The sequence below is a fragment of the Globicephala melas genome, chromosome 7, assembly GCF_963455315.2.
Source record: "Globicephala melas chromosome 7, mGloMel1.2, whole genome shotgun sequence".
NCBI classification, from domain to species: Eukaryota; Metazoa; Chordata; class Mammalia; order Artiodactyla; family Delphinidae; genus Globicephala; species Globicephala melas.
In genome coordinates, this window is record NC_083320.1 from 36845012 (window position 1) to 36858488 (window position 13477).

The window sequence follows — 13477 nt, forward strand, 5'->3', positions numbered from 1 at the left end:
TATAAATGGGTTTCACTACTAGATTGCGATATTCTCAGTTGGAATAGGAGCTACTGGAAGACAGGGATGCTATCAAATAATAATAGCGAATGTTTCTGATCATTTACTTCACAGGGCACAATTCCAAGTGCTTTACATATATTATCTCCTTTTATCTTCACAAACTCATTAAGTAGGTACTGTTACACTTGCTATTTTACAAGTATAGAGATAAAGAAAGGAAAGCACCGGAAGGTTAAAGACTCGGCAATTATCACAGAGCTTACACATAGTGGAACCAGGATTAAAATTCAGGCAGTGATTCCAGAGCACATGCTGTTCACCGTGATACTATGCTTCCATCAGCACAGTACAGGGTTGACATATGATCTACACTAGATCTTTTGCTGAATAGTTGAACAAATGAATAAATGAATACAAAGAAATAGTTTACAGCTCTAAATAGTTAATAGTTCTTGCTATTAATAATAACCATTAATAATTAGTTCTTGCTAATAATGATCCGAATTATTTCTAGAACCTAAAGATTAAGCTATCCAAGGCAATTATTATTAAATCATTTTACTAGTCAGTTAAGCTAGGCTATGCTTCGGTAACAAATAAACCCATAATCTTAGTGGCTCAGCACTACTTATTTCTCATGTGTGCAAAGCCTGTTCTGAGTTCAGGCAACATTCGAGGGCCACTGTCTCCCACGCAGTAATTTGGAGAATCTAGGCTACTTTGATTTTGTGGCTCTGTCTTCTCAATACGAGGTCCTATAAGTTGCTGAGGCAGAAGAGCACCTGGAGACATTCTACCCCTTCTTCCAGGCTTCAGCCTAAAGGTAACAGCACTTGTACTCACAGCCTATTGGCCAGAACTATTCTTGTGTAACGCCCAATTGCAAGCCAAGCCTTGCAGTCTTCCATGTGCCAGAGAGGAGAGAAGAATCAGATACTGATGGGCACTAGTAATATCAATCAAAATCACTAAATCCCACTCAATACAAAAGAAATAGAATGAGTTATTAAAAAGTAATAGCTCTATCTTCCTATATCAAGTGTCTCAAGAACTCCTGTTTCAGCCCAGTCTATTTCACATCCTGCCTTCCAATCTGCCCTTCAAAGCCTTCATGACAAAAGTTCCTCATCTTCACGTTGCAAGGCTTCCTTAGACTGCACATGGCCAACAGCAGGATATCAGTTTACATAGTCTCCCTGCCCTCTGAAGCTCTGAGGAGCTTAAACAGTAACTCTCAGATCACGATGTCTCTATGCTGTCCCAAAACTGAAGGACCTTCGCAATTCATGGTCAACTGACATTAATCAAATATTTATCCATCCTCAGGAGCCAAGAAAGTGCAACTATCAGAGAGGACACACTAAGATTTGATTTGATTTTCATTTTCTATTAAAACTCACCCTGATTATTATCTCAAAGTTATAGAAAGTTCCTCATCCTGCTCAAATGAGAACTTCATAAGAATCTCGTTTAGACTCATACTTCTTTCCCTAGGTTAATTAGTAAGGGCCTTGTTTTGAATTAATGAATGTATAAGAGAAAGCAAGAAAAGGTCCCTAAAATATAGGAAGCACTCTAAGTTAATGTACCTGGCCACATAGTCTTGCTATCAGCATTCAATATGTGTAACATCACAAACCAGAAAAATGCAGCTTAAACCATGGAGATATTAGTGTTCACCTTGGAGAGACTGACCATCTCTCTCATTTTCATGGAAATGTGCAAAATAATATAATTTTACATTTTTGGAAAATTGTAAAACTAAATTTTGCCCCCTGCCTTGAGAATGCTCTGAGGATTCCCAGTGAGTCTCCTCCTGAAATTCCTGTTTTCAGTAGGTGTCCTCTGTGGCCCTAAAACCACAGTTGAACAAGCAGCCAGGTGATACTGTATCAACCAGCCCTGCTCAAAGTGATTTAGCTGCAAAGTATTTGTTTTCAGTCTACAATGAAATAAGGAACTCGACCGTAGATCAAGGCCCAGCTTCCTTCATCAGCACAGTGTTGCCATGAAAAAAATTAGTTAGTTGAACTTCACAGTGTGTTTGGTGATGAAGATGATTTACATTCTGGAGCAAGCTTCTTGTCTTGAGCTCACAAAAGCTGAGAGACCAGAACACTTATGCACATTTTACAGTCTGAGGAGCCATACTTGCAAAAATTTGGCTTAAAGATACAGAGATGGGAGGTTATCAGTTCCTATAACATAAAGTCCTCTCTCTCCCTCTTGTAAGTCACTATAAAGTCAGAGCCTTGGGAATAGACCCGGGGGATGATGTTCACCCTTGTCCTAATTGCTATTTCCTGTAATATATTACAATGTAGAAATACAGCTACAATTCTTTCTGGGTGTTCTGATAAGGGCCATGTACTCCTAGGTTTAAATATTTTTTCCTGGTACTCATTTCAATTTCCAGGTTCATTCAATTTTATCAATATTTTATGAATGAACGTACTCGGCATGATCATTAATTGCATAAAACAAGCTTCTAGTGTAAAATACAAAATACTGTTTCTATTTTCAGTGGAATCAATTAAAATCAGAATGTCAATTAAAAATAGTAAAATTTCAATTATTCCAGATTATGGAGGCAATAGGTCAACTCTAATACAAACCACCAGATAACATCACAGAGTATGTACATTTTGAGTTTGTAATCAATTTTTATATATTTAGCGCTAGATTACACCCATGGTTGGAGAAGCCAGTCTTAAAGACAGGGTTCAAATTTATTGTACAATACTATAGCATCAAAACCACACACACACACACACACACACACACACACACACACACATTGAATGTAGAGGAATAAATTTAAATATGAGTTTCTTACTTTATCCTTCTTCATTATGAAATTACAAACTTATTAAAGGTAAAAGGGCAAAGGACATGCCTTTATATTCTTCATAGTAACTTGGACATAGTAGGGCTCAATGAATTAAGTGAACTTGAATTTAATCAAACATAATAATTGATTGCCTATTGTGTGCTTAATAATGCCAAATTTAGCTTATTTTTTTGTCCTATCAATAGGTATTTGCTGAATTCCAACTATATCCCAAATACTGAGCCACATGCAAAAATAACTAGGACAAGGTTCCTGCAAAGTGCTTGTGTTCTAGTCTATGAGAATGACAAACTAAATGGTTTTAAACAATATCATATGATAGTGCTAAAAGAAGAGTCATAATAATCATAGTGGCCAACATTCAATGGTAACTTAAAACCAAGTAATGTTCAAGTACTTTTCCTGTATTACCTTTCTATTCCTCAGAAACACAGGTGCACTGTTTCAGTCTGAATTCTTGGATGCTAGCAACAGAAACCAACTCTAACTACCTTAGACAAAAGAGCACCTATTGGAAGATTTTGTGGCGCTCACAAAATGAACAGGAAACTGAAAGATTGGCTATAGGTATGGGCAAAAATCCAAGGATGCTCCAAAAGACCAAGAAAAAAGAAGCCTAAAGCACAGCACCCAGCTTATGTTTGGAACAGAATGCCACCACCATTACAGCCGCCATCTCTGCCTCTGCTGCTGCTAAGAAAGACACTAATCACACCCCAGACCTTGTCATCACCTCAAGACTTGATGTCCCCAAAGAAGGCATCTAATTGGCCAATACTGATACTCAATCACCCCCTGGCAGAACTAGGGAGGGAAAAGACAGAATCCAGTCCCTTGGATGAAAATTCAATATCACCCCAGGACTACTTACGGTGGAGATGCAATTCCCTAAAAGAGCAGAGGGAAAATGCTTAAAAACATAGTGGAGATTCTAGACAGCCCAAAATTGACAATATATGTAGATAAGACAAGGTCTAGATTTGTCATAAGGAAATAATAAAAATATAAAAATGTTTTGAAGTACATTAAGAATAAGGATTTTTCAAACCAGAATTTCATTCAGTGCACAAGAATTTGTATTTAACTACTGTTTAAGGATACACCTAAATTATTTCTCTCCACAGCCTGTACCACCCAAACTTTTAAAAAAACTGTCTATTGACTTAGAAAGAATAAAGCCAGTTAGGAATCCTTGAATGAACTGTATTCATTCATTTAATGAAAATTCATCCAAAGTCACTTTTGAGGTAGACAGCTATCGTGCACAAAATGATCTATATAAGAACAGACTTCTTTGGCCTTTCAGGTTCAAGAGTTTAAGAGCAAATTTAATCATAATATAACTTAGGTCCTCTATTCCTTTTCACAGTAATAGTGCCTTGCATTTAAATAGTATCTTTTAACTAAGAATATTTCACGGTCCCTAATCCTCACAATACCTCTGTGCCCTAAACTGAAAGTATTATTCTTTTCACTTTAGAAAATTAAGTCACTTGTCTAAAGTCACACTAGCTATTTAGAGTGAGAATTACCAGATCATTTATTCTTGTCTTTACAAGTCGTATTATTTTTCAAAGTCTAACTTTCATTCCTACACGCCTACTCCTTTAATAGAGAGTTATAGATGAGAATAATGGATAACCTATGTTCCAGGATTTCCTCATTCACATTTTATAGTATCTGAAAATACTGTATGACAAAGTGCAAAGTGTCAGTGAGTCAAGACTTGAAGTGTTTATAGCACTAATTTCTTCAGTGGTAACAGCAAAGCCACCGAGGAAGGAAAGACTAAAACCACACCTATAAATGGCAGATGAATCAGGCTGTGGCTCCGGAGGCTTGTCTTTTTTGTTATCTTCGTGCAGGATATGGACTACCACAACAAAAATAATTAGTTCCATCAACATCTAGCACTCATATAGTTGAGGAGGACAAACTCATTATAGGACAGCCATTTATTTCACTCAGAAAAGCTCGCCTTGAGTGGGAAAATAACACTTTTTAGGTCAAAGATCATCCTTCACAACTAAGGACTATGAAATTATTTAAAGATCAAATGAGAATGTATATGAAAATGATTTGTCAACCATAAGAGAGTATTCAGACATGCAGTAGAGCAGTGATAAGTCGATAAAATATCTGAAAGACAAGCTCACAAACATTTAATAAGGAACAAAGAAATCCAAGGGTTAAATAAAGATCCAAAAGAGCCACCATTATGAAAACCTTTCACTTTTGCTAACCATCTTCATGGTAAAATGAACGCCCTCCATTTTGTAATGCTGCTGCTGACACCAGAATATTTTTGCAGAAATACATTGGAGACATCAGCCAAAAGAGGGTTAGGGTGTGAATTTGTTGAAGACACTGAGCTCTACCTTGTACCGCTTTCTCATTCCTGACTTTGCCTACTTGGACCTGTCCCCAGTGTTTGGTGCCCACTGTCTGACACTCATTTCCCCCATCAAAATCTTAATAGGATAACAAATCACAACCTCGTCACTAATTTTCTTCCCTAGGAAGTGTGCAACACTGAAAACATAAAGAACGCTACCCCTCCCAAGAGAATGTATATGCACATCAGTGGGATCATTGCAACTGATAAGTCCAAGGGATGAAGTAACAATGGCAGGATTTCAGGCATCAGACAAGTGAGGAAGAAAAAGACTGTATGAGCATTGAAGCCCTCCTTGGAAGCCTGACACTAAACTCCTTGAGTTATCATCTAGTTGAAATAAGTGGAGGCCGAACAAAAATTAATTTTAGGGACAACCTAATATTGTCAAAATCCGAGTAGTAACAAGCATCTGATTTGCAATAAAGTCCTCAGAAAGGTACACTGGAGTCCTCAGAAAGGTAAGACTTTGCCCTCAGAGGCCACCTACCTCATAGCCAGTTTGATATTGATTTCACCCACCAGAGTTCATGCCCTGCCATGGGGGACTGGGAATACAGTGGCAGTTTGACTCATGGTTTCCCTTTATGTATCTCATGCTCTCTCAGAAGATGCATCATTGACTGTAAAAAGATCAAAAGCAAAAGAAAGGTAGGTACTAAAGCCTTGAAGGCTGCCCCCAGTTTTTCAGAATCTTTCTGACATGCTTGAGATTTGGGAACAAAAGAACATACTAATTTGTACTTCTGGGTTATTTGTAAAATATTCAGTAGATGATACAAGAAAATTTTTATCTATTCAACAAATATGAATAGACCACCTACTATGTGTCAGACACTGTTCTGGGTAGGCGTTGGATTTAACAGGTAAATGTAATCTAGGAAACAAAATTGATTAATTTGGGTGGAAAATGTGAAAAGTACTTTTTAATTGGATCTGTAGGTAAAAAATTGGGAAAGACTTTGAAATAAACCAAAAAGTTCCTTAGGTGTCTAGCACACCCTTCCAGGTTATCTCCGCCTTTCATTGCCTTTGAGCTATTTTGAATCTGTGAGTTATTGAAAATTAATAATAATACAAAATATTTTAGTCCATAATATAACATAATATAAATACTATGACCTATAGAATGCAATTGATTATTGCCTTGTAAATATTAAATAGTTTTGCATCTACTTGCCAATTCATTCCAGCATTCTTTATTTACCTACATGTATGTGAATGCAAATTTGAATTCTCCTTTGAGCAGGCTGTAACATCTTACTGCTTCTCTCATTAATGAATGAATAAATAAAATCTTTAAGCACATGTTCATTTTGTGTTTATGTAAGAATCATAATTATACCTCTTTTAAAAATATATCCTTTAACAGTTTATGATAAATCTTCATTATGGAACCACCTACCTCAAAAGAATATGTTTAAGAAGAAACAGTAAAGTAATTCTAAAGCTCTTCAAATGCAAAGCTTTAAATGCAGGAAAATAATATCTTCTTAATACAATTGTGGCATTTTAAGGCACATTTGATAAGGCCTCTAAATGTCCTCATATTACTGATCCCAGATAAAGAAATAGAGCTGAGATATTGATTGGAAAAAAAAAAAGAAGAAGAAAGAATGTAAGATCCCTTCTTATTTTTTGCTTTAAAGAAATAATAAACTGCATTGTTGTAACTCAGTGTAAGGAGATTCGAGTAAGGCAATAGAGATGGATGCCAGAAGCTACTCATATCGTTCTTTAAAATGGAAATTTACCGTCTGCTGCATCACATGGACAAAATACAGAACTATTTTTCACAGCTTGTTCACTGAACAGATTATTGTAGAAAAAAAAAAAACTTTTACATTTTCTGCAGATTCCCAAATCTCAGTCAAAAAACTCTTGGCAATTTTTAGCAGTGAAACAGATTTCACTTTCAGATTGAGATACTCCATTTAGCAGTAGTCAGATGATCTTCCAAATAAATATAGACTCGTTTCACTCTTGATTTTATTAAAAAAAAAATGTTTTCATGAGGTGTCTTGGAGGAAACTTGCACTTATTTGGTTTTCCCAAGCTAAAGCAAAGAAAAACTCAAAGGTCTTAAAAATCAGAATTAAATAAAAAAGGAATGTTAAACTGAAAATGTTATTACAAATAATGCATGTTCGTCACAGTATCAATAAATAAATAACCCTATAAAATTTTAGAATTAGTTGCAAAGATGCTCCAATCTTTTCTGCCCTAAATCTCAGCTCCCCAAAATATTACTAAACAGAAGTGCATGTGTTCGGTACAATATAACAGACAGCAATATGTTGAGATACTTCACACAAAGAGGTCTCTGGGCCACTTTTCTCTCTCTAGATTAGCTTTATCACTTAGGTACAAGGCAACTGCACTTAGGAATTTATTTCCAGAACCATTTTTTTTCTTACCTACCAGTGTTTAATGCCACAGAAAATAACGGGATATGTTAAATTAAATAAAAAGTTAAACTCATGAGGAAATAGTAAAATAAGAACAACAATCTTCATACAAACCTGCATCCAAGATCCCAGTTCTATTCACTCTATGCCTTCTCCCCAAATTCCTGTACTAAATTTTTCCTGTGTTTTTCTATCCATGAGAGGAAATTATATGGTAAATCATGAATAAAATCAGAAATATTGATTGTGTCTTACTTTTATACTTATAAAAACATAGATTGTATATACGAATACCACAGGCTGCCCACTAAATTTCAAAAATGTTGCTATTTTTAACAAGTTTTTATAGATTTGTTAAAAGTTCATCTCAGTGGGCTTCCCTGGTGGCGCAGTGGTTAAGAATCCGCCTGCTGATGTAGGGGGACACGGGTTCGTGCCCCGGTCCGGGAAGATCCCACGTGCCGCGGAGTGGCTGGGCCCGTGAGCCATGGCCGCTGAGCCTGTGCGTCCGGACTCTGTGCTCGCAACGGGAGAGGCCACAACAGTGAGAGGCCCGTGTACCGCAAAAAAAAAAAAAAAAAAAAAAAGTTCATCTCAGTGACATTAAAGATGATCCCAATCATAAGCAAAGCAACCTGAATTTAAAGCAGAAGCTTTACCAAGCAACTTGTTAAAAATAGCAACAACATTTGTGAAATTCAGTGGGCAGCCTGTGGTATTCATATACACGATCTATGTTTTTAAAAGTATAAAAGTAAGACACAATCAATATTTCTGATTTTATTCATGATTTACCAAGTAGAGAAGACCAGAAATAGCTCATGCTATTAAAAGCATTTCATTGTTCTTCTAATGACAATTTTACTCTCTGGGAAGGAGTCATTGTGTCCAACCCCAAAAGCCACATTTCTATGGTTAATGTGACATACAATACAGGAATAGGTTAGATTTTGGGTGGTTGTTTTTTTGAGGTGTAGTTGATTTACAGTATTATATTAGCTTCAGGTAGAACAACAGAGTGATTCAGTATTTATATAGATAATACTCCATTTATAGTTTCTATAAAATATCAGCTGTATTCCCTGTGCTGTACAATGTGTCCTTGTAGTTTATTTTATACATAGTAGTTTGTACTTCTTAATACCCTACCCTTATCATGTCCCTTTCCCCTTCCCTCTCCAATAATTCATAGCAGATACAAAAACTAATCTATTCCACCAGTAAAGGAATAGATTAGTTTTTGTGTCTACTATGAATTATTGGAAAGTTTCAAAGAAAAAGGCTAATTTATAATTCTACAAGTATTTGGGTAATGTGAAAGAATAAAATTGTTCTCTTCATAAGTATTTCTAACAAAAAATTAAACTAATATAAAATGTGTGAAAATCGAGTAAAGCCACTATATAGCATGATGATAAAATATTAAATTTTATAAAATTTCATATGACAAAAACTAAATTGTCTGGTTCCAAGGGACAACTGTATGAGACAAAGTGGCTGTGCTTTCAGATTTCAGTGTTGGTTTCGTTTATAGGTCAATAATTGAGGAGTGGGGTTGGCAGAGCACAGAGAAAAATGTAAAAGCTTCATGTTCAGAAATCTTTCAATCTGAAAAAAAAATTGAAATTAATCTAACGATTTATTGAAATTGTAGTTTCAACAAATGGGAAAATGGGACCTAATTTACAAAAAATTTTATCACTACCAAATAATATTCTTTTCTTTCATAAAGTTAATCGAACTGCTGTCCTTGCTTTTAAAGGACTCAGTAGAATAAAATATATTCTGAACTTCAAACTGATAAAAGTGTAGGCAGCGAAGGAGAATAACTTGGAAAGATGAGGAAAGTTAGACACAGACATTCCCAGACACAGTCAGCCTATCGGCAGACCCACTGTATGTGGCAATAAAAGCATGTGACTTTGGGACTGAGAAAAGGACTTAAGCTAAGGGTGGGGAAAGTCAGTGGCACTGCTCCTAATTTTTTCTAAGCATGATGAAGTTTAAGCAATAACAATCAAAAGTTACAAATTGAAATATTTCTGCATGGCTCAGAAATTAACCCCAAATTCTGATATTTTCTTATATTAAAGGCAAGACAACAGGCCCAAAATGGAGTTGCTTATGCTAAGCCCCATGTCACCAAACCCAAATTGAACTTCATTATAGTCTCGGCTCTCCCAGAAATGGATTCATAAAGCAGCCAGGAACCACCTGATCAGCAAGAGGGAGGTGATCTGCCAAGTAGAACTCTGCCAGCCCCTATAATGGAAGTAACCTTGCAATAACCAATTAGCTTGTTTGCCTATACAACTCCTGTTTTCCTGCTCCCTTCTGCCTATAAAATCTCTTGCCTTGTATAGCTCTTCAGAGGTCTTTTCTATCTGCTAGTTTGGATGCTGCCCAATTCACAAACTACCGAATAAAGCCAAGGAGATCTTTAAAATATACTCAGTTGAATTTTGTTTTTTTAACACTTGTAAGAACTATGAGTCTAATATTCAAGCAAAATACTAACCTAAATAACAGTAAAAATAATAATAACAATAATAACTGTTCCTGAAATCAGAGGAGTCTTCCCGGATCCTATATTTAATTTTGAGTTAACATCCTGTAGGCATATATTTTGATGCTGGCTACTAGCCCATACAGCTGGAGCCCACTACACAGTCTAGAGGACCAGATCTGGGCAAAGTTGAAGGCCATCTTTCTTATTGGTCAGAGTCCCTTTCTTCCTGATTGTTAAGTTTTGGGGTGCCTGCATGGTACCTTTATCAGACAGCAGAATCGAGCCCCCTTTATCTGGAGCATCTCTCACTGGAGAGTCAGTGAAGTACAAACTGAACACCCAGAATTTAGCCCAGGGTGACAGCCTTTTTGTAAAAAATCTTCCCCCTATAGAAAAGGTTTAAGTCAATTCCATCATAACTAGACTTCAGCTAAATTCACCAGAGCACTGGGTTGACAGCCAGTGGTTTCCTGGTAAATGAAAATAATAATGAAAGCTGATGGTGCGGATCTACTGATATCTAGCCACCTGCCAGACACCTATAGTCAATGATGTAACACCACAGGGCTTGAGTTTAAAGTACGGGGTACAGCAGTCAGTTGGGATTTTCCTAAGCAACTAGTGCCTTCACAGCAGGACCACAACTCTCAGATTGAAAAGGGAGTATTTTTAGTGGCTGTGGCTGATTTTTTTATTTTAAAAAGAGGGTTAAAGTTACTGCTAAGAAGGGTGAAGGTGAATTACTCATCAAGTAATTTCCATCATGTGGCCCTTTTGCCCCGCCCACTTTTTCTTTTCCTCACCATTCAACCTCCTGCTCACATTCTTTCTCAGCCACTAAGTCTCTGACACTTCCCTGACCTAATGACTTGTGTGCACACCTGCTCAAACTCATTTGGAGCCATTTTAATTTTTGTAATTAAAAAAATTTTCCAAACTCATTGCCTTGCCATTTTTAAAATGTGCATACATATTTTTAGTGGATACAAAAATATAGCATTCAAGAGATGAAAACCCCCTTGACTGTAAATGGGACACCTGTGGTAACTCGCCCGTGCAAAGACAGAAGGCCCAGGTTTCTCACTCTCTCACTTTCTCTTCTCTCTCCTTTCTCTTCTTATCTCTTTGGCCTTTTGTTTGTTTGTGGAGAGGAGAAATATTTTACTAACTTCGGAGTCATCTGCTGTTTAGTGAGAGATGGCTTCTCAGCATTTCTCCATTTTTGTGGTAATACCTAAAAATTTCATTTCAGCAATTCCATGGCTCTTAACAATGCTTCCACTCTTCATTCTCTACGTGACCTTTATTGATTCCTTTGTGCATGCCCAAATGCATTTTCTAACTTTTTTTTTTACAAAGCTGGGCATATAACACAGTAAAGTAATACAGTACCAATCAACTGAAAAATGTGAACAGCACTTTTTAAATAAAAAGAAACATCAAATGGCATTTTACTTATAATTTCAAAAGTCATAGAATTATAGAGCTTGTCAGGACCCAAGAGATCATCTACCCATAAATGCTCATTTTACATGGGAGGAAACTAAGACAGAGAGAGCTTGGTCAGACCAAGAACTAGGTCCTGGGGCTCCAAAAATATGTCCTAATACTCTGTCTAGTTGACCTATGGCTTACTTTTACCTGTAACTTTCATTTTATAGTATCTCAGCAAATTAAGGAGTAAACATTATGGCACGGAACCCACACTTACTTAGCTTTGTGAAGACTTCCTTATGAAATTCCTGACACCATAAAAAAGGGTCCAAAATTATTATGCATTTGTCTTATGGCCCAACTGTTCATGAGGACAATACAATATATTGTCATCCCCTGATAACAGTATTTATGGTCACTACCTATGACCCGGAGATCAGCCTCTTATGGGTTGCTAATTTATAAGAATTTGAGTGTAAATGTATATTTATTTTGCTATTTAGATTTTCACAGTCCCTTCTATTCCAAAGAATTCTTTTTTCATGAGTTTTTATCCCACAGATTAACGTTGTAATTACCTTTCAAAGGCAGATTCCTCACTAACCCATCTGATCACATCTCAGTTCTTCCCCACAGTGAAGCAGCCTCTTTTTGGAGCTACACGGGTTTTGTTTTTAATTCATAGCTTTTTTGAGGAAGCTGATGAGATTTGAGTACCACCCTTATTTGGACCTTGCTCACAAGCAACAGTAGATTGCAAAAGGAATATTTTACTAAGTAATTTTAAAATATAGCACATCCGTCTGAAACTCTAGTAGAAAAAATTAAGCTAAACATCAGTGGTGTCACCACATATAGTTTATAGTAATATGAGCCTCTTGACTTCCCTTCCCCGGGCAACCTGGGTTTTTGGCCGATGTGCACTTGGAAGGGGGTCTTGGGTCATTTTGTTGATATCAACTCTATCAAAAAGAGCAGAGATAAAAGCACGGAATGTCTTGACATCCCTGGTTTTTATTAAAAGCTTCCCTTGACTCCCTGGCTGGATGTACTGTCGTCAACAGATCCTGGTGGTACCAATGGTTCAGATTCTACAACCTGGCCTTTTTAGTGAACCTGAGTATTGAAACCATGTTTTAGCTCTGAAGACAGACATAATTTATGTTGGCACCACAAATAATGAAAAGTATTAATAATTAAGCTTTAGAAAAAATATTCTTTTCTCAGATTGAACTCATTTGTATGCAGTTTGCTCTTAATGCCATTTAAAGAGTCAGAGAAAATCTCAACACCTACATATAATGTAATAAAGGTTATGAGCATGATAAAAGTAAAAAAAAAATGAACAGTGAATAATTACCCACTGACTATTAAATTTTTCTTTCTGTAATCAGTCAATAACCTGGAGTCCTAGGTCGAATTATTTCACTGGCCTCAAAAGGAGGCTCAACGTGTGATTAAAACATACTCTGTAAAATCTCTGATTCAAATCAACCAAAAAATCCCATCCTCTCTTCTCTGTGGTTAAGCAGCCTGCTTTATTAAATCAGTAAGATTATTTAGTTTCTCATTCAGAAAAAAAAACCTAAATGTTTACACGCTGAACTACAATTTAACAATTTAGGTCAAAAAACAAGTTTTGCTTCTGTATTTTCAGCAAATTCTGAGCTTCAATCCTATTATCTTTTCAAAGGTCAATGCTCTGTTCTTTATTTTTCTTGCTATCTTATTTCACAACGCTTATTAAGCTGAACTTTTCTCTTTTAAAATACCTTTTTCTGTTCATCTACTACCCAGGCTAGGCTGTAGACAAAATCTCCATGAATTTACAACTGTAAAGAATTGCATTTACCAAAGAGCAAGAAACAAGTCATCTT

At 36.3% G+C, this 13477-nt stretch overlaps 1 protein-coding gene across 1 annotated transcript in view; it reads right to left on the reverse strand.

Moving 5' to 3' along the window:
- PLCL1 (phospholipase C like 1 (inactive)) overlaps positions 1 to 13477 on the reverse strand; it is a 934919-nt gene that overhangs the window by 399517 nt on the left and 521925 nt on the right. The gene's annotated exons all lie outside the window — the stretch shown is intronic.